General features: G+C 40.7%; 1 pseudogene; it reads left to right on the top strand.

Moving 5' to 3' along the window:
- Nucleotides 1-18,706, top strand: part of LOC117042621 — a 63,395-nt pseudogene extending 44,689 nt beyond the window's left edge.
- Nucleotides 18,707-26,198: the final 7,492 nt, after the last annotated feature.

Below are 26,198 nucleotides of genomic sequence, written 5' to 3'. Positions count from 1 at the left end.
GAGAAGAAAATTTGAGACGGTGTTGGAGGCGGAAAGATTTCATAGAACTTACTCACAAGAATTGAGCGGAAGTAAAGCAAGACCAATTAAAGGCCAGAACTATAACCGTGAGGTAGAAGAAACAGAACGAAATGAAGAGATTGACATAGACCAAGAAGAAGAGGGACAGGAGGAGGAAGAAGAGGAGGAAGAAGAGGGAGAGCAAAGAGACTGAACAACACCACGTGACCTACATTTCTGAGTGAATAACCTAATTTCTTTTCTCTATAATCTGTCTTGCTCTCTTTTAATACTTTTTGATATTTTTTAGCATAATAAAATATTGAAGTGTAATTAATAAAAATGAAATTAAAGACCATTTGCTGGAATATAAACGGTTTGAACAATAAGAAGAGGAGAAATAGAATTACTCATACCTTAAGGAAACAAAGATGGGATATCATTTGCCTCCAAGAAACCCATATAAATAAAAAACATGAAAGGGTATTAAAAAATGATAATTTAGGAACAGAATTTATATCGTCACACCAAAAGAAAAAAAGAGGTATAGTGATGTATGTTAATAATAAATGGGAACCTGAACTGGTATGGAGTGATAAAGAAGGAAGGATAATAATAGTCAAAACTATGATAGAAGGAAAGAAATGGTTCTGGGTGGGAATCTACGCTCCTAACGGGAGCAAAGTTACATTCTTTAAACAATTAGAGAAACAGTTATTAGACTATGTGGGGGAAAGAATAATTATCATGGGGGACTTTAATGGAGTGGTAAATCCCGAATTAGATAAATCAACGACTTTAAAGAAAAAGAAGGGGTATAAATTACCAAAAATATTTCTGGAAATTATGGAGAATCATGGCTTGATAGATGCTTGGAGATATAAATTTCCTGTAAAAAAAGAATTTACCCATTTTTCTAGTCAACATCATACCGCGAGTAGGATTGATGGAGTCTGGGTTCCAAAGGAGCTATCATTAAATATAAAAACAGAGATCGGACCCCAAACACTGTCTGACCATAGCCCAGTAACAACAATCTTTGATGAAGAGAAACATGATAAAAGTAAAAAATGGAGTTTAAACGTGTTCCTATTAAATAATAATAAAATTAAAAATGGAGCAAAGGAAGTAATGAAGGAGTTCTTTAAACTAAATAATAATGGAGAAGTAGAGTTAAAAACGGTCTGGGACGCAGGAAAAGCTGTGGTGAGAGGGTACTTTATCCAACAAAATGCAATTAACAAAAGAAATAAGGAAAAAATCCAATTAGATTTATTAGAAGAAATAAAGAATAAAGAAAAAGCTCTATATAAAACTTCTATAAAATTTTCATATTTCTCTCACATTTTAGTGGGACTTCCTCCTATCTCCTCCTTCTGCGTCCCTTGTAAATACCATTTTCGTAACATCCTAAATTTATCATTCTAATCTACTTTTTAACAAATACTTCACCATTAATATCACTTATCTCTTAACCCAAATATCCTCATTTAAATTAATTAAATCTATATCCTATCTTATATTTTTAATTAAGCACATCTAACTTTCATTCTACAGCCTATCTTATTCTCAAAATATATCTAATTTTCAATCTTATAATGATCTCTTAAATACAATTTAATTTTTTTCCATTCTTTATCCACCGCGTCGTCTCTCTGGTCACGGATTTTCCCAGTCATTTCTGCAAGCTCCATATAGTCCATCATTTTCATCTGCCAATCGCTGATCGTCGGTAATTCTTCTGTCTTCCAGTTCTTAGCTATCAAAACTCTAGCTGCTGTTGTGGCATACAAAAACCAATTTCTATCACTTTTTTCAATATCTTGGCCTAGGATGCCCAGTAGAAAGGCTTCTGGCTTTTTCTTAAATGTGTTTTTTAACACTTTCTTAATTACATTATATATTTTTTCCCAGAAGTCTTTCACCTTAGGGCACAACCACCACATATGGAAGAAGGTTCCTTCTGATTGTTTACATTTCCAGCATTTGTTACTTAATCCATGGTATATTTTAGCCAATTTCACAGGGGTTAAATTCCACCTGTACATCATTTTCATGATGTTTTCTCTTAATAAACTGCATGCTGAAAACTTTATGTTTACATTCCAGAGCTTTTCCCAATCTTCCAACATGATGTTGTGCCCCACATCCTTTGCCCATTCAATCATTGTAGACTTAACCATTTCATCTTGTGTATGCCACTCCAGTAATAGATTGTACATTCTGGAAAGATTTTTGTTCCTAGGTTCTATAAGTTCAGTCTCCAACTTAGATTTTTCTATCTGAAAACCAATTTTCCTGTCTGACTTGAATGTCTCATTTATCTGATGATATTGTAACCAATCTGTTACATAGTCTTTCATTTGTTCGTATGGTTTTAATTTGAATTTCTCTCCTTCTTGTATCAAAATGTCTTTAGACTTCTGGCGAGGACGCCATTGCGGGCGGTCGTGGGTCGCTTCGGCAGCGAAGCGACTCAGGCTGTCCCGGGGGTAGCAGCCCCGCTACCGCAAAGCGGGGCTCCGTTAAACCGCGGGTCGATCGTCCCGCGGCATGGGCTCTCCAGCGGGCCCGCTATGGCTCTGAACCCTTCCCCCGTTCCCCCTGTAAAGGGGGGGTGGGGGTGAAGGGACCACGGAGCCGGGCTGTGGAGGCATGCCCCAACCGGGTCGGCGAAGCGGCGGCCGCCGCTCGCGATGAGCAAGATCGTTCTACCTAACAGAAGGAAAGCAAAAGAAACCCGTTGGCCGTGAGTACCTGAACTATTGGGCATAATTTTGACATTTGGCGCTCCGGGAGTTTTGATGAAAAGGAAGCTCGTTTATCTCCCTTTGTGTGCAGAGAAAGTAACTGCTTTGGATGGCGACTGCTGCTGCAGTTATGGATACAATGTTTTGATTTTGACAAGAGAGATGAACTAAACCCCCTTTGGGGAGTGAAGTTATTGGAAATATTTCTTCTTGAAGTGGATATTTTGTAGTCTTTTCACCCTGGCTCCAGGGAAAATGGCTGCGGAGATTTCTGATAAAGATGGAAAAGTACTGGGACTAAGATGGAAAAACACTGAAACTTGATACCCTATGCCCACTTCTACCATGTTGGGTTTCGCTTTTAAGCTGGCTTTAGACTCTGGACTGACTCATGAACAAAGGATTACTTTGCTGTACTTAGAAGTGCTAAACCAGAAATTAACATTGCTGATTCAGGATGAAAATTTATATCCCACAAGAAAGACTTTGGAGATTTCTGCTAAAATTGAAGAAAACCTTGGCAGGGAGCTTAAGGGAATTCTTGAACTACAAAGTACAATGTTTATGCAACTCCGGGAAGGACAATCCTGTGGGGGTGAGAGGCCCAGGATTGGACAATTTATATCCAATTTCGGGGGTGAGAGCCCAGGAATGATGGGGAAAAGACTTTTATATCTACAATTAGAAGACGAACGGAATTTTGAAGCGGAGATGCTGTAAGGCGAAGATTTGTGTACCCTGATGCTCCCTGCAAGGACTGTCATAGATGGTGTCTGGAATTGTGGACATAGAAGAAAAGAGGACATTCTGGAAAATGGTTTTTGTGCAAGATGGAGGAATGTCTGGGGGGAGACCCCGAGATGGAGTAAGAAAATGGTCAGAAAAGGGATAGGGTGAAATATCTAAAATATAATTAGGATGGTCTATTATGGTACCCTGAAGCTGGTGTGTTAAGATTTTAAGCTTAAGAACTAGAGAAGAGATATTTGATTTTTTTGTTTGTTATTACCGTGTTTCTCATAAAATAAGACGTGCCTATAAAATAAGCCATGGCACGATTTTTAAACGTTTAGAAATATAAGCCATACCCAAAAAATAAGCCGTAGAGATACCTGTAGGCACAGTTCCGGTTGGCGCCCGGAAGTGGATGCTGCCGCTGCTGCAAATCCCTCCAAAACGCTCAGCAACGCGTGCTGCGTGAAGCCCTGAGCCATCGGGACCCAGTAGCAGCAGGAGGAGCGCTCCACGTGGAGCCCTGAGCCATCGGAGCCCAGCAGCAGCAGGAACAACGTGCCGCTTTCAGCCCCAAGCCAGCAGGACTGGCAGCAGTAGGAGCGATGCACCACTTCAAGCCCCAAGCCAGCGGGGCCCAGGAGAAGCAGGAAAAGCGCTCCACATCGAGCCCCAAGCCAGCGGGACCGGCAGCAGCAGGAACGACTTCCAACGTGGAGTCCCAAGCCGGCAGCAGCAGGAGAAACGCTCTGCCTTCAGCCCTTAGCCAGCGGGACCCAGGAGCAGCAGCAGCAACACCCGGGAGCCAGGGATTTGCATAGGTATTGTGTTTTGTTTGTTTGCTTTTGTTTCAAAGGATTTCCCTGAAAGGCTAAATGGAAGAGCTGGCAGAACCATTTAGAAAATCCTTTGCTGCCTCACACTGCATAATGGTACAGCTGGCCCTGGGATTCCTTGAATGAAAAGGGGGATATTGTGTTGGAAGTTTAGCTTTTAACCTTCAGGCTGACTTGTGAAGCCCAGTTGCAAATGCATGCAATTGCTTTAACCTCCAGGGTACCGATATTTTTGCTTGATGCAAGCTGTAACTGCATGCAATTGCTTTAATCACCAGGGTACTTTTGCTTGGTGCAAAAGTAATATTTATGCATGGTTGATGCAAGCTGTAACTGCATGCAATTGCTTTAATCACCAGGGTACTTTTGCTTGGTGCAAAAGTAATATTTATGCATGGTTGATGCAAGCTGTAACTGCATGCAATTGCTTTAATCACCAGGGTACTTTTGCTTGGTGCAAAAGTAATATTTATGCATGGTTGATGCAAGCTGTAATTGCATGCATGAAAGTAAAATTCTGTGTGAATAAATGTAGTTTGCTGTACCATGCCAATGCTTACCAGTAAAAAAAAAATAAGACATCCCCTGAAAATAAGCCATGATGTGTTTTTTTGAGGAAAAATAAATATAAGACGGTGTCTTATTTTATGAGAAACACGGTAGCAGCAGTTTAAGTGAAATAAGATGTATAATGTTAGTTAAGAAGTGATGGATTAATTTGTGCAAGATTTAATTATTGAGAAAGATGTTCAGTTTAATTATGTTCAGTTTAATTATTGAGAAAAGTGTTCAGTTTTTTTCTTAGATGATTTGGATTTTAGATATAAGAAGTTATTACAGTAAATGGGAATTGGAACCAAAGGAGAGAAAACGGGGGAAGTCACCTAGTATTGATTTGAAACAAGAATTTTTTGTGTGTGTGTTGAACAAGAAAAAGAATTATTGGTGTTTTAGTTTTAGTTGGGTTATATTTGTTTTATTATGTTGTTTGATTGTTTGTCTGTGTGGTGTAGGTTGTTTTGTTGTTCTTTGTCTGGAAAAAGCCAATAAAGTTCTTATAAAAAAACAAAAAAACTAAAACAAAATGTCTTTATATTTCGGCCATTGTCTATCCATATTTGCTATTTTATGGGCTTTAGCTTCTAACGATGACAACCATCTGGGTGTTTTTCTTTCTAATAAATCTTTATATTTCAACCAAACTTTGAACAGAGATTTCCTAATTGCATGTGTTTTAAATCCACTGTGTGCTTTGATCTTATCATACCACAGATATGCATGCCAACCAAACACATTGTCATGGCCTTCCAAATCTAATACATCAGCATTATCTAAGGTAAACCATTCTTTCAACCAACAAAAGGCAGCTGCTTCGTAATAAATTCTTAAATCTGGCAAGGAGAATCCTCCTCTATTTTTTGCATCAGTCAAAATCTTATATTTAATTCTAGGTTTCTTCCCCTGCCAGATAAATTTCAATAAGTCTTTCTGCCACCTTTTGAAACAATCCATCTTATCAATGATTGGCAATGATTGAAACAGAAATAACATCTTCGGTAACACATTCATTTTTATCACTGATATTCTTCCTAAAAGTGATAATTTCAATCTAGTCCAACTTTCTAAATCTCTTTTAATCTCATTCCACACCTTATCATAATTGTCCTTATAAAGATTTAAATTTTTTGAGGTCATATTCACACCCAGATATTTTACCTTCTTCACAAAGCTAAGCCCAGTTCGAGTCTGTAGTCTTTTACACTCCTCACTTGTCATATTCTTAGTCAATACTTTGGTTTTTGTTTTGTTCAATTTGAAACCTGCGACCTGCCCAAAGTGTTGAATTGTTTCTAGTGCATTCACTGCGCTATTTTCAGGATCTTGTAGGGTTAAAGCCAAGTCGTCGGCAAAGGCTCTTACTTTGTATTCTCTCTCTCCCACCCTTATTCCTTTAATATTTTCTTTCTTCCTTATCATATTTAAGAGGACTTCCAGGACCGTAATGAATAATAATGGGGATAACGGGCACCCTTGTCTTGTTCCTTTTTCAATTCTTATTTCCTCTGATACTACATTGTTAACAATTATCTTTGCTCTTTGTTCCGAATATATTGCATTGATTCCATTCATGAAATTATTTCCCATCTCCATTTTCTGAAAATTTTGTTTCATAAATTTCCAAGATATATTGTCAAAGGCCTTCTCTGCATCCACAAACATCAAGATAGCTCTTGTATTGCTTCTCTTGTCTAATCTTTCCAGTATATTCACTAAATTTCTTATATTTCCATTCATATGTCTTCCAGGCAGAAAACCTGCTTGATCATTGTGAATATACTCTTTCAAAACTCCTTTCAACCTTTTGGCCAATATACCTGCAAATATTTTATAATCCACGTTCAGTAAAGAGATTGGTCGATAATTTCTCACTTGAGCTTTATCTGTGTCTAGTTTTGGTATCAGGGTAATGTACACTTCTTTCCATGCCTCCGGTGCCCTTTTCCCCTGTAATATTTCATTGCAGACATCCATCATCGGTTGAATCATCCATTCTTTTAAGATTTTGTAGTATTTTGCTGACAGTCCATCTGGTCCTGGAGCCTTACCCAATTGCAGATTATTTATTGCTTCCTCTATCTCCTGTCTTGTGATTGGGTGATTGAGAGTACTTTTAGTCTCCTCTGGTATTTTAAGCATTCCATTTTCTTGCAAAAACTGTTGGATTATATCATTGTCCTGTTTTTCTTCTTTGTACAATTGTTTGTAATATTTCTGAAAACATTTTCTGATCTCCTTTGGGTTCTCAATATGCCTTCCTTCCTCAATCAAATTGATAATAGTGTTTTGTTTCTGACGTTTTTTCAATTGCCAAGCCAATAACTTCCTACATTTATTTGCCAATTCAAAGGTTTTCTGTTTCATTGTCTTTATTTTCCATTCAATTTCCTGGTTTATCAGATTAGAAAACTGTATCTGTAACGCCTTTTTTTCTTTCTGTATCTGTTGGTCCTTTGGCTTGGACCTCAATTTTTTCTCCTTTTCTTTAATTTTAGTCAAAATGTCTTCTTTTTTGAGGTTTTGCTCTTTCCTTTTAATTGCATTTTGCTGGATCAAGAATACTCTCATAACTGCTTTACCTGCATCCCAAATCACCCTTTTTCCCATTGCTGTATTTAAATTGATTTCAAAATAGTCTTTCAGGGTTTTATGGGCCTTCTCAATGATCTTCTCATTTCTTAGTAACACGTCATTCATTCTCCATCTAAAAGAACCTTGCGGAGTCAGTCTTAGTTCCATTTGTACAGCATTGTGATCCGAACATGCTTTAGGCTCTATCTGTGCTTTTACAATTCTTGGTACTAAATCCTTAGTTATCCAAATATAATCACGTCTGCTCCACGCCCACATCGCCTCTGAAAAGAAAGTTGCCTCCCTTTCCAGAGGATTTTTCTGCCTCCATGAATCAATTAAGTCCAAGTTGTCCACCATGTCAAAAAAAGTCTTTGGTAGTCTACCTTCATTGGTCAACTTGGCCCTTTGTGATCTAACCCATTGCTTTGTAGACCTCAGATCTCCAGGGGAGGAAATAAGGGGATTTGTGTCATGGACCAGCTTCCAAACCCTGCTGCCAATGTATCCTCTTCCTAGCTACACTTGCGGCAAAATAAATCAATGGGGCCTATTCTATGTTCATTGTCTTCTGGATCAGTGCCTTAATCTTTTGTAGATTTTGTATATCGGAGCATAGAGTTTGAGGTGTCCCCAGATGTTGTTGTCCAGTTCCCATCAGCTTCAGCCAGCAGGGCAGACAGTAAAGGATAATGGAAGCTGTACTCTGGACCTCACCACCTTCTGCTGCCCTATATCCTTCCCATTGAAACAACCATGAAAATTAATTTCAGACACTATAGATTTGTCCTGGTCTGCTGCATACATGGTCTTTTGTTTTGCAGCCGTGTGGGTTGTGCTGCTATTGTACTGTGATGGCCATTGGCTATCAACAATAAAATTAACTGATTGATTAAACTGTGAAAATAAGTAATAAAATAATAAAATGTGGTTTTTTGGTCCTCACTCAAAAATGGTGTGTGTGTGTCCGTCCTTGTCCTTGTGCCTTTGGTTATTATAGGGGTGGGGTGGGAAAGGAGTATGAAGGCCAGAACCCCTCCCCTCCTCTGATGAACTGAGGCAGGAGAGAGAAATGTTGGATGGTATGGAGTTATCTGACCCCGTGGCCCTCTGAAAGCAATCCTGTATAGGAAAGATTTTTAATGTTTAATGTTTTATTATGTTTTTAATATAGGTTGGAAGCTGCCCAGAGTGGCTGGGGCAACGTAATAAGATGGGTCGTGTATAAATAGTAAAATTAGCTTTATGGAACGGGGTATTCCTATTTTCATCAGAGAAATGTTGGAGGATATGGAAAGATAACAGGGCCTGACCCTGGCATTGGTTGCTGAAGCTAAGTGATTGCATGACCCCAGCCAGCAGAGCTGGAAACTGGACTGCCACCTCCAGCAAGACATTTGGGCAGCAGGGAGGCATCGTCCCAGCATTACTGAAATTTCGGGAATTGTTAATGATGAGGATTTGGAAACCAGTCTCACACTTGGTCACGAGGAAACTTATTAATAGAACATACTGGATAGCGTATAAAATGCCAGATATATTTCAATGAAGCAGCTTTCTAATCAAAACCCACTTATTACAAAAGACACAGTAGGGTATAGAAAAGGAAAGGGTGTTTTGTTTTGTTTTTAAAAATATTTTTTTAAACCACTTGAGTACTGTGCACACAATTTCAAAGTAACATTACACTTTATTTCCAGTTTTTTCACATGAGGCTCGAACTCACAACGCTGATCATGAAGACCCCTAGAGAAGGGTGGCAAAAGTTTATTCCCTGCTACTCCTGAGCTAGGAATGGACCAGATATCATAGGGTTGATTTATTTGCCCCGACATTAAGAGCAGAACCTCCAGGATCAGAAGCAGAGGGCTGCAAATACGAGGGCAGGGGAAACAGCAGGGAGATCTCGCAGCATGCACGATGCCTTCGCCTTGCAAGGGGGCGCATCCAGCCTTGCAGCCTCCCAGGGCCCAGCCCACAGCCAGCGAGCTCCGATGCTCAGAGAGGCAGGAAACGGGGCCAGGCAGGGGGACTCGAGAGCGGCTGCCCTTTCCTGTCTCCCCGCCGAGGAGAGCGGAGGAGCAGCGGCCAGTGGCCTGGCGAGTTTCCCCGGAGAGGAGCCGGATTTCGGTGCAGGGACGGAGCGAGGAGTCAGAGGTGCAGGAGGGTGGAGGAGGAGAGCACGTGCGCCTCGCCTGGCAGGATCAGGCCCCGAGTCCAGCCGGAGGCTGCAGGGCGTCCCCCAACCGGGCAGGAAGGGGAAGGGGCTCAGCTCAGGAGCAGGGCATCTGCAGGAGGGCACAGGGGCAAACATCTCTAGGTCAGGCTGGCACGGACCCTGCCTAAGACCCTGGGGAGCTGCTCCCTTCAGTCCTGTAGACGATGCTGAGCTGAAGGGGCACAATGAGGGGTCCAAGGCAGATGCTGCTTCGGGATGGAGGCTGCATATAGTCGCCCACTGATGAGCGGCGTACCTGGGGCTTCTGTCTCCCATCGGGGAGCCCCTTCCTCTTCCACGGTCCTCCCTCCGCTCCGACTGTCCTTCCCTCTCGCCTGCTTCTGCCTCCCTGCGGTGGCTGCAAGGGCGATGAGTGGGCTGAGGGGGCGGCAGCACAGGCACAAGCTCACGCTCTCCCACCGGCGGAGAGGGAAGGCGAGGAAGAGCAGGGCAGCAGGGAGGTGCCCCTCTCACTCTGCAGCCCCGTGGCACCCTTTGCACGCCACTACTCCTGCCCCCCCCTTTCCTCTGCCGGTGCCATTGATAAACCTATCGCCCTCCTTCGTGAATGGCCTTTTAAAGCTCTCTAAGCCGCCACCATCACCGCATCTTGTGGCAATGATGTCCATAAGATTCATTTAGCAAGGAAATGGCTTCTTTTGCCTGCCCCAAATCAAGGTACACTGAGCCCCTTGGGTCCTAAGCAGAAAACTTTTCTTCCGACCAAAGTAGATGCAACTTTAAATGCATGGAGAGAGGAGAGGGACAACCATTATGTCTGGCAAGTTGACATGCTTTCTGTGATGGAATGGTTGACACAGCACAATATTGAATTCCTTTAAAGAAACAGGCTTAAGACTGTGGGTCGCATTTAGAAGGCGATTGGGCCGCATCCGGCCCCCGGGCCTTAGTTTGGGGACCCCTGCTTTAAAGGTTTTATCTTCCACCTTCCTCAGTAACACAACTGAGTTTTCAGAAGAAGGCTGGGAGTTAAATGGGTGACTGTTTTGAGAATGCAAAGAAGTGGTGTATGGAAATGAATTAATGATAATAAAAACATTGATGATGATATTGTAAAAGAGTAAGGAAGGTGAAATTGAAATTAGTTATTCATGTTCAGATTATTACTCATTTCTATATTGTTTAATATTTTTAAGAAAAAAAATCTCCATGTATTTAAAGAGAAATATCAATGCAGTTTGTGTCCATAGGATGGCGAGAACATTAACTCTCGAGATCCAGGAGTTCTCTCCTCCTGATAGTCTCAGATCTGATTATTCTTTCTGATAGAGCAGGAGGAATGGAACATTTATGGGCTTAAAGCTGCATTGATTCTGGAGGCCGCATTCCAGTGAGCTGTGTGGCCAATGTATGCACATGCATGCGCACACAGAATAGAGATGCAGACCATAAGTTCACATGCACACACGCCAAATGTGCTGCACACACTCACCAGACATTACATCTTGCATACATACAAACACTCTTGCAAACACACTCTCACGTATACACAGACACACACAATCAGTATGTTTTGACCTTCCAACCATAGTGCTGGGGTGGGGGAGAAATAAGAGCACACGAAGACTCTGCTGAATTAGCAATGAGATCTAGGAAAAAAGACCCTTCTGGTTGTTCTTTAGAAACCCTTTTCATAGTGCAGCCAGGGGGATCATTTATCTCCAGATCAGGGCTTCTATCCCATCTCAGAACAGTGCTGATTTTGTTGTTTGATTTGTTCGTCAAAATTCCTTTTGTTTGTTTGTATTTTAGGCTCTGCAGACATCATACATATAAAGCACATGGCTTCCCCCAAAGAAATATGTGAACTAGTTTTTTGCTACAGTTCTCAGTACCCTTAACAAACTGCTGCTTGCAGGATTTCTTGGGGGAAGGCATATATTTTAAATGTTAGGTGGGTCTGTCGCAGCCTTAATCATGTACAAAGATCTAGAAGTTGCAGCCAGGATCAGCATTCCCTGGTCACTGAACCTGCTCAGTCCTCTCACTGGGTTGTTTTTGGATTTCCCTACCACTGCCTTGGTCCTCCCACCCCCAAATATTATTTGTAGTTCTGTAAACCTTGGGGTTTCCCCGTCTTTGGATAACTTTCTCTTGTGCATGGGTGGGGGCGTTTGGGTGACATAACGATTGAAAATCAGAAATAGAAAGAGTAATGATATACAGTATTTCAAAAACTGGCTAACGGGGTTAAATGTTTTTGTTTTTATTCTTGAGTTTTATTCCACACTGGTATTTTACCTTGTGTTTATTTCCTTTCCAGCAGAGTAGTGTAAAAATGGAAGAGCAGGGGCCGAGAAGACCCATTCAAAGGGAGAGACTGGAATCCAAAGGAAAAAGATCTCCTGCAGGCCAAGATGAGACCTTCAGAGATCTTCTGCCTTGTGCAGATTTATGTGAAATTAAGAAGGAGGCAGAGGAGGGGCAGTCACAGCAGCACTGGGATGCCCAGTGGCAGGATTTCCTGAAGACGATGCACCCTCCTCATTCAAGCTGGGAAACCCCACAAGCTCCCAGTCCTCCCCACTCTGGGGATGGTGTCATCCCAGCCTCCTTCAGGGGAGCTGCGGATGACAGCCAGTGGTCCAGCGGGAGAGCAGGCAGGACAGACCAGACCCTGCCCCCAGACACTGAGGGGCTTCTGGAAAAGGTAAGTGCCCTTCTCTCACCTGGGTTTCCAGCATCTGGAGGTCACAGGTCCAGCACCTCTAGACATGGAGGTTCTGTTTAGCTATGGTTTTGAATATTCCTCCTCCCTGCACTTTCTCTCTAATCCACTTTAAAAAGGCTTGTTAGACCAAACTTTAGTATACATGGGAGGTTTGCAGTCATATCTCCTGGTGTTCTTACTTTAGCTAAGCAGCTGCAGGGGCTCTGAATTTCATCAGAGCAGAGGCTGTGTTGGAAGAGGTGTCCTTCCGTCAACCCCCGTTTTCCTCACCTAAATTGCCTCCATTTCCAAAATGCTCTTTGCTTCCCACTGAGGTTAAAATCTCGGCGCATCTTGCAGCCTCAGCAATCTCATGTGTAGTGCAAATAGAATAACACTGGCCTACCCTATAAAGCTGTTGAAACATTTTTAAAGATAATGGCCAGGTTCATATGACTGAATCACAGCCTGAAAAGTGAGGTTACAAATAGGCACAGTTTTTAATACATTGCTGCAGCAAAGTTATCTTTCTGATAGCGCAGGAGGAACAAAACATTTATGGGCTTAAGGCTGCATTGATTCTGGAGGCTACATTCCAGTGAGCTGTGTGGCCAATATATGCACATGCATGCACACACATCTTGCATACATACAAGTCTTGCAAACACTCTCTCAAGTATGCAGAGACACACACAATCAGTATGTCTTGTCCTTCCAACCCCAGTGCTGGGTTGGGGGAGAAATAAGAGCACAAGACTCTGCTGAATTAGCAATGAGATCTAGGAAAAAAGACCCTTCTGGTTGTTCTTTAGAAACCCTTTTCAAAGAGCACCCACGGGGATCATTTATCTCCAGATCACAGCTTCTATCCTATCTCAGCACTGTGCTCATTTTGTTGTTTGGTTTTGTTGGTCAAAATTCCCTTTGTTTGTTTGTTTCTTAGGCTCTGCAGAAATCATACATTTAAATCACGTGGCTTCCCCCAAAGAAACATGAGAACAGTAGTTTATTGCTACAGTTCTCAGCACCCTTAACAGACTGCTGCTTGCAGGATTTCTTGGGTGAAGGCATATATTTTAAATGTTAGGTGGGACTGTCGCAACCTTAATCATGTACAAAGATCTGTTATTGCCTTTCCAACATGCTGGAAGTTGCAGCCAGAATCAGCATTCCCTGGTCACTGAACATGCTCACTCCTCTCACTGGGTTGTTTTTGGATTTCCCTACTACTGCCTTGGTCCTCCCACCCCCAAATGTTATTTGGCGTTCTGTAAACCTTGGGGTTTCCCCAAGTCTTTGGATAACTTCCTCTCTTGCATGGGTGGAGGCGTTTGGGTGACATAACGATTGTCATTCACAGCCTGAAAATAATAAATAGAAAGAGTAGTTATATACAGCAATTCAAAAACTGGTTAACGGTTAATTGCTTTTGTTTTTATTCTTGAATTTTATTCTACACTGGTATTTTACTTTGTGTTTATTTCCTTTCCAGCAAGCTAGTATAAAAATGGAAGAGCATGGGCCGAGAAGACCCATTCAAAGGGAGAAACTGGAGTCCAAAGGAAAAATATATCCTGCCAGCCAAGTTGAGACCTTCAGAGATCTTCTGCCTCAGTCAGATTTACATCAAATTAAGCAGGAGAAAGAGGAGGGGCAGCCGCTGCAGCACTGGGATGCCCAGGATTTCCTGAAGACGATGCACCGCCCTTGTTCAAGCTGGGAAACTCCACAGGCTCCCAGTCCTCCCCGCTCCGGGGAAGGTGTCCTCCCAGCCTCCTTCAGGGGAGCTGCAGAAGTCAGTCAGTGGCCCAGCGGCAGAGCAGGGGGGACAGACCAGACCCTGCTTCAAGACACTGAGGGGCTTCTGGGAAAGGTAAGTGCCCTCCTCTCACCTGGGTTTCCAGCATCTGAAGGTCACAGGTCCAGTTCCTCTAGACATGGAGGTTCTGTTTAGCTATGGTGGTGAATATTCCTCCTCTCTGCTGTGCAGTCAGGTGAAAGGATTCTTCAAATCCCTCCTCATCGAGTCGAGACACAATAGTTCAGAATGGGCCAACACATGTGAAGCATTCTGAATAACAGGGCAGCCCTGCGGAGGCCTACTTGGAAGCAAGCCACATTGAGTTCAGTGGGACTTACTTCCAGGGAAGCATGTATAGGATGGCAGCCTACAGTTCTGTCCAAAAGCTCCTTAACATTATTAACTCACCCAGGGTCTCTGCCAGGCAGCTTCTCGAGCTTTTCCTGATGTCCTAATCTACATCCTGATCTCTTTTCCAGGACTCGTGGCCTGTGGAAGATGTGGTTATTAAGTCCCCAAAGTCTGAGCAGGATCCCTTGGACACAGAAAACACCCAACTCTTTGCAAAGGCTGAGAGAGAGAGTGAAGAAGACGCCAGCTTTCTGGGTAAAGGTTGGGGTCTGGGTTCTTGGGTGCTTCTTCAATTTCCTCTCTCCTGCCTGAAATTCTCAGAAAATGGGATTGCCAGAACCTCTGATTTAGCTTTTTCCAACATACTACCCTCCAGAAATTATGAGACTTCCAACTCCCCTCACCCACAGTCAGCATGACCAATGGAATGATGGGAGTTGTAGTCTTAACAACTTCCAGAGAGCATTAAGTTGGAGAAAGATGCTGTGGGAGGAAAGCCCAATGATCAGCCCCTAAGCAGAAAACTTCTCTTGGGACCAAAGTAGATGCAATGTTAAATGCATGGAGAGATGAGAGGGACAACCATTATGTTTGGCAAGCTGACATGCTTTCTGTGATGGAGTGATTGACACAGCACAATACTGAATTCCTCCCATAGTTTTCTTCCCCATGAGGTTTTGTGTGCCATCGGTGTACACAGAAGCATTGAATTTGTAAGCATGTCTTGCACAGTTTTGTGGAGGGAGGGCTAGAAAGAAGAAGTATAAGCAAATTGTGTAAACTTGCCAATGTTACAGACTGGGGTTGTGTGTAAGAGTGAGTGTGTGGTATAATATTTTATAGCACCCCTGTAATTTTATCCATCTCTAAGCTTACATGGAGAAACTGTGGTACAAACTTGGTATAAATTTCAAAATAAGTACACAAAGCCAAGAAAGAGACTCACAAGTTTATTTGTGGCACCCGATTTCCTCGTCAAGAATCCACTTTGTCAGAGCGCAGTCCACAAAAGCTTAGGCTATAAAACATTTATCAGCCTTTCAGGGCTACAAAAGATGAATCAACAGAAGCATAGTTAGTCTATGGACTTCCATCCTACAGGAGACAATGACAGCCAACAACTTGAATAGTTTGAAAAAAAGGATTAGACTCATATCTGTGCTCTGCCCTCCTGGTCATAGGCAATAATACTTCTTAATACAGTGGTACCTCGGTTGTCAAACGGCTTAGTAGTCAAACAACTTGGAAGTACCGGTATGTGTTCTGGTTTGTGAACTTTTTTTGGAAGTCAAACATGCTCCGTATTGAGTGTTGAACTTCCAATATAAGTGCCAAATTTCCCTTTTCAGTGCCACACTTCCGTTTTCAGTGTTACACTGAGGTCTGTCTGTTTTTGATATTTATTTTGTGTCTTTGTGTCTTTTTCATTTTGTTTGTTTGATTGATTGATTGATTGATTGACTGCAAAAGCTGCAAAACCAAAAGAACCATTAGCAGAACAACAATTGAGATAAAGAAGCAAATTATTTCCAAGCACGAAAGTGGTGTCTGTTTAAGTGGTCTGGCACTTAATTATTTCACAGTACAGCTTTTGTTTTTGCTATTTATTTTACAATTTTCGTTTTGAGGCTTTTTCAGTTCATTTTGTTTTCATCACTGTGTGGAACCCTATTCAGCTACTGATTGATTGATTGATTGTATGACTGTGGAAATGAATAAAAAAAAAACCCTATCCAAACAATGACAATCATCAGTGCAGGTAAGAATTTTTAAAATCATGTACAATACTGTCTTACTTATTTTATAGTTTCATTTCATGGATCAGTGGTCTTATAAGTTTGTAAAATTCATGTTGAAGTACTGTTTTAGGGGTTGCTTTTTAAAATCTGGAAATGATTAATACATTTTGCATTATTTTTTCTGCAAGGCGTGCTTTTGTTTTGAAATGCTTTTGTTTTGGAACGTACTTCCGGAATGGATTAAGTTTGAGAACCAAGGTACCACTATAATAGTTTCTAGAAAGCACAAGAGGGCAGAGGGCTCTTGTGCTCCAATCCTGCTTGCTGGTTTCCCACAGGCATCTGGTTGGCCCCTGTGAGAACAGAATGCTGGACTAGGAGGGCATTTGCCAATCCAGCCGGCTCTTCTTAGGTTCTAATATACTGCAATATTCTCACAGTTGCATGTGCCATAACAACACTTAAGTTTTGCTAATTACTCAGAAAAGGTACTATTATTTGAACCACAGATTATTTCCTCACTTGAAAATGAAAAATACAGAGATGTGTTTAAGGAGTCCATTGCAACGTAGATCAGCATTATAAAATGCTGCTGCTTTATTAAGTGTGAATGATCATGTGTTGCTCTTGCCAATATCTCCTCCGCATTCCTAATAATCAGGAACAAAGTGAGGACAGTGGAGAATGGAGTCAATGTTAAAATAAGAGAACGTGCACATTGGGATTGACATGTGTTCAATTTCTTTCTTGTCTTTCTTGAATGTCTAACAGGATTCTCTTCCTCCCAAAGAGGTCAGGAAGATGATGGTCAGAATTCAATGGAGCCAGCTGTGAATTCAATGGGAAGAACAAAAAAACAGTATAAATGCATGGAATGTGGGATGTGCTTTAGTCCCAGGGGAAGACTGAGGATACACCAACGAACTCACACGGGGGAGAAACCATTTAAATGTATTGAATGTGGAAAGAGCTTCAGTAAAAATGGAGATCTTCGAATACACCAACGAACTCACACAGGGGAGAAACCATTTAAATGTATTGAATGTGGAAAGAGCTTCAGTCAAATTGGAGGCCTTAGAACACACCAACGAACTCACACGGGGGAGAAACCATTTAAATGTATTGAATGTGGAAAGAGCTTCAGTCTAAATGCATGCCTAAGAAGACATCAACAAACTCATACAGGAGAGAAACCATTTAAATGTATTGAATGTGGAAAGAGCTTCAGTCTAAATGCATGCCTAAGAAGACATCAACAAACTCATACAGGAGAGAAACCATTTAAATGTATTGAATGTGGAAAGAGCTTCAGTAGAAGTGGACACCTTAGAACACACCAACAAACTCACACGGGGGAGAGACCATTTAAATGTATTGAATGTGGAAAGAGCTTCATTGGAAGTGGACACCTTAGAACACACCAACGAACTCACACGGGGGAGAAACCATTTAATTGTATTGAATGTGGAAAGAGCTTCAGTGGAAGTGGAGACCTTAGAACACACCAACGAATTCACACGGGGGAGAAACCATATAAATGTATTGAATGTGGAAAGAGCTTCAGTGGAAGTGGAGAGCTTAGAACACACCAACGAACTCACACGGGGGAGAAACCATTTAAATGTATTGAATGTGGAAAGAGCTTCCGTCGAAGTGGAGACCTTAGAACACACCAACGAACTCACACGGGGGAGAGACCATTTAAATGTATTGAATGTGGAAAGAGCTTCATTGGAAGTGGACACCTTAGAACACACCAACGAACTCACACGGGGGAGAAACCATTTAATTGTATTGAATGTGGAAAGAGCTTCAGTGTAAGTGGACACCTTAGAACACACCAACGAACTCACACGGGGGAGAAACCATTTAAATGTATTGAATGTGGAAAGAGCTTCAGTGGAAGTGGACACCTTAGAACACACCAACGAACTCACACGGGGGAGAAACCATTTAATTGTATTGAATGTGGAAAGAGCTTCAGTCAAAATGAACACCTTACAATACACCAACGAACTCACACGGGGGAGAAACCATTTAAATGTATTGAATGTGGAAAGAGCTTCATTGGAAGTGGACACCTTAGAACACACCAACGTACTCACACGGGGGAGAAACCATTTAATTGTATTGAATGTGGAAAGAGCTTCAGTGTAAGTGGACACCTTAGAACACACCAACGAACTCACACGGGGGAGAAACCATTTAAATGTATTGAATGTGGAAAGAGCTTCAGTCAACATGGATACCTTAGGAGACACCAGCGAATTCACACAGTGGGAAAACCATATAAATGTATAGAATTTTCCACTCAGTGTTCCCAGAGTTCCTGGTAAGAGACGATGACTGTCAAGTCTATGGATGTGCAGAAAATAATTTGGCATTGAATGTTTTTTATCTTGGGGACCATGCTATTTGGCGACCCTCTCTTTTTCTTTTTCTTTTTTTAAAAAGAATTTATTGAATTTTAATAACAGAAATACACAAAACACAAATACATACATTACAAAAACCACACAAAATACACACAAACAAAACAGTTATTTACTCATCCTTATCATCTTTATAATCCTAAACTTGGGAATTCCTCACATCCTCTCTTTTGCGTTTATTTCTAATCTTCTTTAGTAACTTTATAACATTGTTAAATCTAATCTTAATCTTACAATTATAATCCACACATCTTAAATCCTAAATCTTATTCTTATCAAATAAACATCAAATTCCACATCTCCACTTCTTTTTTCCTCTCTTCGCTTAACTTTGTTGTGCTGTAGCCTATAATTCTTCTTATTCCAATTTCAAATATATAAAAAACGACACATATTGACAAATACCTAAGTATTTCTTCCATCTCCTAGTCCGTTTCCCCTCTGGTGTTGGAGTACTGTGGTCAGCCTTTATAATATCTCTATTAATTCATACTTTACCCCACCCCGCTCCTGTCCATCATCACCCTTCCCTTTACCTTCCCCATCCCCCACCGGTCTCCCCCCAAACATTCCCCCAGTCCAGTTTCTTCTTCCTTCATATTCAGTTTTGCTTCTTTTCCTTCTGTTATTTCCTTCAATTGTAGCTTCCTCTCCTCCAGAATGTAGCATTCTTCCTGATAAACAATTGCAGCAACTTTATCACAAAGTATCTTCCCTCCACTCTCAGCTCTGTATTGCATTTTCCATGCCTGTTGTTCTCGAACCTCTGGGCTGCCACCCCAGGAAGTGATGGGATCTCAGTATTTTTCCAGCTGCGCAATCCGAACCAAAGCCGCCATTCCTTGCCTGACCCAGACTCCTTAGCCAGAAGGATAGCGGTATCTCTCCTTTTACTTTAGAGTCCACAAGAAGAAATAAATCAAGCTCCCAATCTTCCCCCCAAACAGCGTTTTCTAAAGTATACAAAATCAGCGTTTAACTTTAACGCAAGTCTTAAGCGGCTCCAGTTCCACTCTGACAAGAGCATCAGAGGAGGCTGGTATCTTTCCCAATAGCTCATGGCTGGAAACAGAAGCTGCAGGGCTCTCACAGAAGGAAGCTTAAACTTGAGAAGTCAGTCGGTGCTTGCTGGAAATGGCTAGGAGAAGCAGCAGCAGCAGTTGCAAATACGCAGTGATGAAGAAGCTTAGGATCTCTCTTGGGGACCAGAAAGAAGAAAGCTTACTGGATTACGTAAAGGACTGGACATTATTTGCAATGTGCTACTTTATCATGTTTATCTTATTGTAAGACTGTTTAAGACTGTTCTGCAGTAAAGCTTTGAAACATATTCTTGTGATGGAGAGAACTCATTTCCACACAAGGTCAAGATCAGGAATTCCACGGAACAACTTGAACAACAAGTACTTGAAGGACCAACCCATGATGTAGCCGTGCTCTTTTCCACCCCTTTCAAGAATTGCAACAATCTGTTCCTCCAAATGGTTCTGCCTTCACTGCAGTCAATTGAAGGCAACCAACTGGGCCCTGCCCCCCCCCCCCCCGCTCTTTCTCACTGCCAATGAAAATGAATAGAAGGAGAACCTATGCATGTGGCACTGATACAAAAACTTATATGCACTCTGTAAAATAATGAAAGTTTACTTCTCCCTTCTCTCCACCCCCCGCTCTCTATCCCCACTTCTCAACTCCCCAACCTTATACTGTATGCAACATTATAGTATGTCTGTGTGTGAATTTTGATGATATCCAAAGTAACAGAGTAGCTTATACCTAAGAAGCTAAATAACTGTTCTAGGCGATAGGTCCTTTTTACAGAGTACAATGTCCAGACTCTTGGTATTCAAAATAACCTTACTTTCATAAGCATATAACTGAGAATAATATATTTACAGTCTCATGCTTATTCAAATGCAGGCACGTTCTGACTTGAATTGTCTTACAGTTTCTTACGAAACGGTTTTTCTTTCACCTCCACAGTATTCTCTCTGTCCCTGCACAGGTTTCTTCCTATTAAAATTTAGTGATCTTTCTCTGTTTCACTTCAGACAGATCACACTGACACACTACAGTATCCTGAGACATCTCTCTCAGCAGCCATTCTCCCTCACACACACAGAGAGAAAAGAACAGAAAAGCAGTTAAAAACAACAGTTACTGGAATAACAGTCTCAACAGAATGAAATGCCTCCCTCATGTGACTCACAGTCAGGCAATCACATGAGGGCTACTGTCAAAGGAAACTCGCATCTTACAACATTATCATTTATGGAAATTAAACCATCATCCTTAACACTTTCCCCAGACTTAGAGAGACCGCCGAGCCTTAAAACTAGGAGAGCAAAGACAGAGGGCACTTAGTGGCAGCACCCATAGAGGAGATGATGATGATGATAGCTCCATTTCAGTGAGCTTATTCTGAATAAAGCAACCCATTACTTTGTTGTTGTTTTTTAAATAATATTTATTGATTTTCCACCTAACAAAACAAACTTACAACAAACAATAAAAACAAACATTAACAACAAAAAATACAATAAAAACAACAACAACAACAACAACTTAACACTTCTATAAAATTTTCATATTTCTCTCACATTTTAGTGGGACTTCCTCCTATCTCCTCCTTCTGCGTCCCTTGTAAATACCATTTTCGTAACATCCTAAATTTATCATTCTAATCTACTTTTTAACAAATACTTCACCATTAATATCACTTATCTCTTAACCCAAATATCCTCATTTAAATTAATTAAATCTATATCTTATCTTATATTTTTAACTAAGCACATCTAACTTTCATTCTACAGCCTATCTTATTCTCAAAATATATCTAATTTTCAATCTTATAATGATCTCTTAAATACAATTTAATTTTTTTCCATTCTTTATCCACCGCGTCGTCTCTCTGGTCACGGATTTTCCCAGTCATTTCTGCAAGCTCCATATAGTCCATCATTTTCATCTGCCAATCGCTGATCGTCGGTAATTCTTCTGTCTTCCAGTTCTTAGCTATCAAAACTCTAGCTGCTGTTGTGGCATACAAAAACCAATTTCTATCACTTTTTTCAATATCTTGGCCTAGGATGCCCAGTAGAAAGGCTTCTGGCTTTTTCTTAAATGTGTTTTTTAACACTTCCTTAATTACATTATATATTTTTTCCCAGAAGTCTTTCACCTTAGGGCACAACCACCACATATGGAAGAAGGTTCCTTCTGATTGTTTACATTTCCAGCATTTGTTACTTAATCCATGGTATATTTTAGCCAATTTCACAGGGGTTAAATTCCACCTGTACATCATTTTCATGATGTTTTCTCTTAATAAACTGCATGCTGAAAACTTTATGTTTACATTCCAGAGCTTTTCCCAATCTTCCAACATGATGTTGTGCCCCACATCCTTTGCCCATTCAATCATTGTAGACTTAACCATTTCATCTTGTGTATGCCACTCCAGTAATAGATTGTACATTCTGGAAATATTTTTGTTCCTAGGTTCTATAAGTTCAGTCTCCAACTTAGATTTTTCTATCTGAAAACCAATTTTCCTGTCCGACTTGAATGTCTCATTTATCTGATGATATTGTAACCAATCTGTTACATAGTCTTTCATTTGTTCGTATGGTTTTAATTTGAATTTCTCTCCTTCTTGTATCAAAATGTCTTTAGACTTCCGGCGAGGACGCCATTGCGGGCGGTCGTGGGTCGCTTCGGCAGCGAAGCGACTCAGGCTGTCCCGGGGGTAGGAGCCCCGCTACCGCAAAGCGGGGCTCCGTTAAACCGCGGGTCGATCGTCCCGCGGCATGGGCTCTCCAGCGGGCCCGCTATGGCTCTGAACCCTTCCCCTGTTCCCCCTGTAAAGGGGGGGTGGGGGTGAAGGGACCACGGAGCCGGGCTGTGGAGGCATGCCCCAACCGGGTCGGCGAAGCGGCGGCCGCCGCTCGCGATGAGCGAGATCGTTCTACCTAACAGAAGGAAAGCAAAAGAAACCCGTTGGCCGTGAGTACCTGAACTATTGGGCATAATTTTGACATTTGGCGCTCCGGGAGTTTTGATGAAAAGGAAGCCCGTTTATCTCCCTTTGTGTGCAGAGAAAGTAACTGCTTTGGATGGCGACTGCTGCTGCAGTTATGGATACAATGTTTTGATTTTGACAAGAGAGATGAACTAAACCCCCTTTGGGGAGTGAAGTTATTGGAAATATTTCTTCTTGAAGTGGATATTTTGTAGTCTTTTCACCCTGGCTCCAGGGAAAATGGCTGCGGAGATTTCTGATAAAGATGGAAAAGTACTGGGACTAAGATGGAAAAACACTGAAACTTGATACCCTATGCCCACTTCTACCATGTTGGGTTTCGCTTTTAAGCTGGCTTTAGACTCTGGACTGACTCATGAACAAAGGATTACTTTGCTGTACTTAGAAGTGCTAAACCAGAAATTAACATTGCTGATTCAGGATGAAAATTTATATCCCACAAGAAAGACTTTGGAGATTTCTGCTAAAATTGAAGAAAACCTTGGCAGGGAGCTTAAGGGAATTCTTGAACTACAAAGTACAATGTTTATGCAACTCCGGGAAGGACAATCCTGTGGGGGTGAGAGGCCCAGGATTGGACAATTTATATCCAATTTCGGGGGTGAGAGCCCAGGAATGATGGGGAAAAGACTTTTATATCTACAATTAGAAGACGAACGGAATTTTGAAGCGGAGATGCTGTAAGGCGAAGATTTGTGTACCCTGATGCTCCCTGCAAGGACTGTCATAGATGGTGTCTGGAATTGTGGACATAGAAGAAAAGAGGACATTCTGGAAAATGGTTTTTGTGCAAGATGGAGGAATGTCTGGGGGGAGACCCCGAGATGGAGTAAGAAAATGGTCAGAAAAGGGATAGGGTGAAATATCTAAAATATAATTAGGATGGTCTATTATGGTACCCTGAAGCTGGTGTGTTAAGATTTTAAGCTTAAGAACTAGAGAAGAGATATTTGATTTTTTTTTGTTATTAGCAGCAGTTTAAGTGAAATAAGATGTATAATGTTAGTTAAGAAGTGATGGATTAATTTGTGCAAGATTTAATTATTGAGAAAGATGTTCAATTTAATTATGTTCAGTTTAATTATTGAGAAAAGTGTTCAGTTTTTTCTTAGATGATTTGGATTTTAGATATAAGAAGTTATTACAGTAAATGGGAATTGGAACCAAAGGAGAGAAAACGGGGTTAGTCACCTAGTATTGATTTGAAACAATAATTTTTTGTGTGTGTGTTGAACAAGAAAAAGAATTATTGGTGTTTTAGTTTTAGTTGGGTTATATTTGTTTTATTATGTTGTTTGATTGTTTGTCTGTGTGGTGTAGGTTGTTTTGTTGTTCTTTGTCTGGAAAAAGCCAATAAAGTTCTTATAAAAAAACAAAAAAACTAAAACAAAATGTCTTTATATTTCGGCCATTGTCTATCCATATTTGCTATTTTATGGGCTTTAGCTTCTAACGATGACAACCATCTGGGTGTTTTTCTTTCTAATAAATCTTTATATTTCAACCAAACTTTGAACAGAGATTTCCCAATTGCATGTGTTTTAAATCCACTGTGTGCTTTGATCTTATCATACCACAGATATGCATGCCAACCAAACACATTGTCATGGCCTTCCAAATCTAATACATCAGCATTATCTAAGGTAAACCATTCTTTCAACCAACAAAAGGCAGCTGCTTCGTAATAAATTCTTAAATCTGGCAAGGAGAATCCTCCTCTATTTTTTGCATCAGTCAAAATCTTATATTTAATTCTAGGTTTCTTCCCCTGCCAGATAAATTTCAATAAGTCTTTCTGCCACCTTTTGAAACAATCCATCTTATCAATGATTGGCAATGATTGAAACAGAAATAACATCTTCGGTAACACATTCATTTTTATCACAGATATTCTTCCTAAAAGTGATAATTTCAATCTAGTCCAATTTTCTAAATCTCTTTTAATCTCATTCCACACCTTATCATAATTGTCCTTATAAAGATTTAAATTTTTTGAGGTCATATTCACGCCCAGATATTTTACCTTCTTCACAAAGCTAAGCCCAGTTCGAGTCTGTAGTCTTTTACACTCCTCACTTGTCATATTCTTAGTCAATACTTTGGTTTTTGTTTTGTTCAATTTGAAACCTGCGACCTGCCCAAAGTGTTGAATTGTTTCTAGTGCATTCACTGCGCTATTTTCAGGATCTTGTAGGGTTAAAGCCAAGTCGTCGGCAAAGGCTCTTACTTTGTATTCTCTCTCTCCCACCCTTATTCCTTTAATATTTTCTTTCTTCCTTATCATATTTAAGAGGACTTCCAGGACCGTAATGAATAATAATGGGGATAACAGGCACCCTTGTCTTGTTCCTTTTTCAATTCTTATTTCCTCTGATACTACATTGTTAACAATTATCTTTGCTCTTTGTTCCGAATATATTGCATTGATTCCATTCATGAAATTATTTCCCATCTCCATTTTCTGAAAATTTTGTTTCATAAATTTCCAAGATATATTGTCAAAGGCCTTCTCTGCATCCACAAACATCAAGATAGCTCTTGTATTGCTTCTCTTGTCTAATCTTTCCAGTATATTCACTAAATTTCTTATATTTCCATTCATATGTCTTCCAGGCAGAAAACCTGCTTGATCATTGTGAATATACTCTTTCAAAACTCCTTTCAACCTTTTGGCCAATATACCTGCAAATATTTTATAATCCACGTTCAGTAAAGAGATTGGTCGATAATTTCTCACTTGAGCTTTATCTGTGTCTAGTTTTGGTATCAGGGTAATGTACGCTTCTTTCCACGACTCCGGTGCCCTTTTCCCCTGTAATATTTCATTGCAGACATCCATCATCGGTTGAATCATCCATTCTTTTAAGATTTTGTAGTATTTTGCTGACAGTCCATCTGGTCCTGGAGCCTTACCCAATTGCAGATTATTTATTGCTTCCTCTATCTCCTGTCTTGTGATTGGGTGATTGAGAGTACTTTTAGTCTCCTCTGGTATTTTACGCATTCCATTTTCTTGCAAAAACTGTTGGATTATATCATTGTCCTGTTTTTCTTCTTTGTACAATTGTTTGTAATATTTCTGAAAACATTTTCTGATCTCCTTTGGGTTCTCAATATGCCTTCCTTCCTCAATCAAATTGATAATAGTGTTTTGTTTCTGACGTTTTTTCAATTGCCAAGCCAATAACTTCCCACATTTATTTGCCAATTCAAAGGTTTTCTGTTTCATTGTCTTTATTTTCCATTCAATTTCCTGGTTTATCAGATTAGAAAACTGTATCTGTAACGCCTTTTTTTCTTTCTGTATCTGTTGGTCCTTTGGCTTGGACCTCAATTTTTTCTCCTTTTCTTTAATTTTAGTCAAAATGTATTCTTTTTTGAGGTTTTGCTCTTTCCTTTTAATTGCATTTTGCTGGATCAAGAATACTCTCATAACTGCTTTACCTGCATCCCAAATCACCCTTTTTCCCATTGCTGTATTTAAATTGATTTCAAAATAG

Source organism: Lacerta agilis, chromosome 2 (genome assembly GCF_009819535.1).
Source record: "Lacerta agilis isolate rLacAgi1 chromosome 2, rLacAgi1.pri, whole genome shotgun sequence".
Lineage (NCBI taxonomy): Eukaryota > Metazoa > Chordata > Lepidosauria > Squamata > Lacertidae > Lacerta > Lacerta agilis.
Note: the sequence above shows the minus strand (reverse complement) of the source record. Positions and strands in the feature narration are given on the sequence as shown.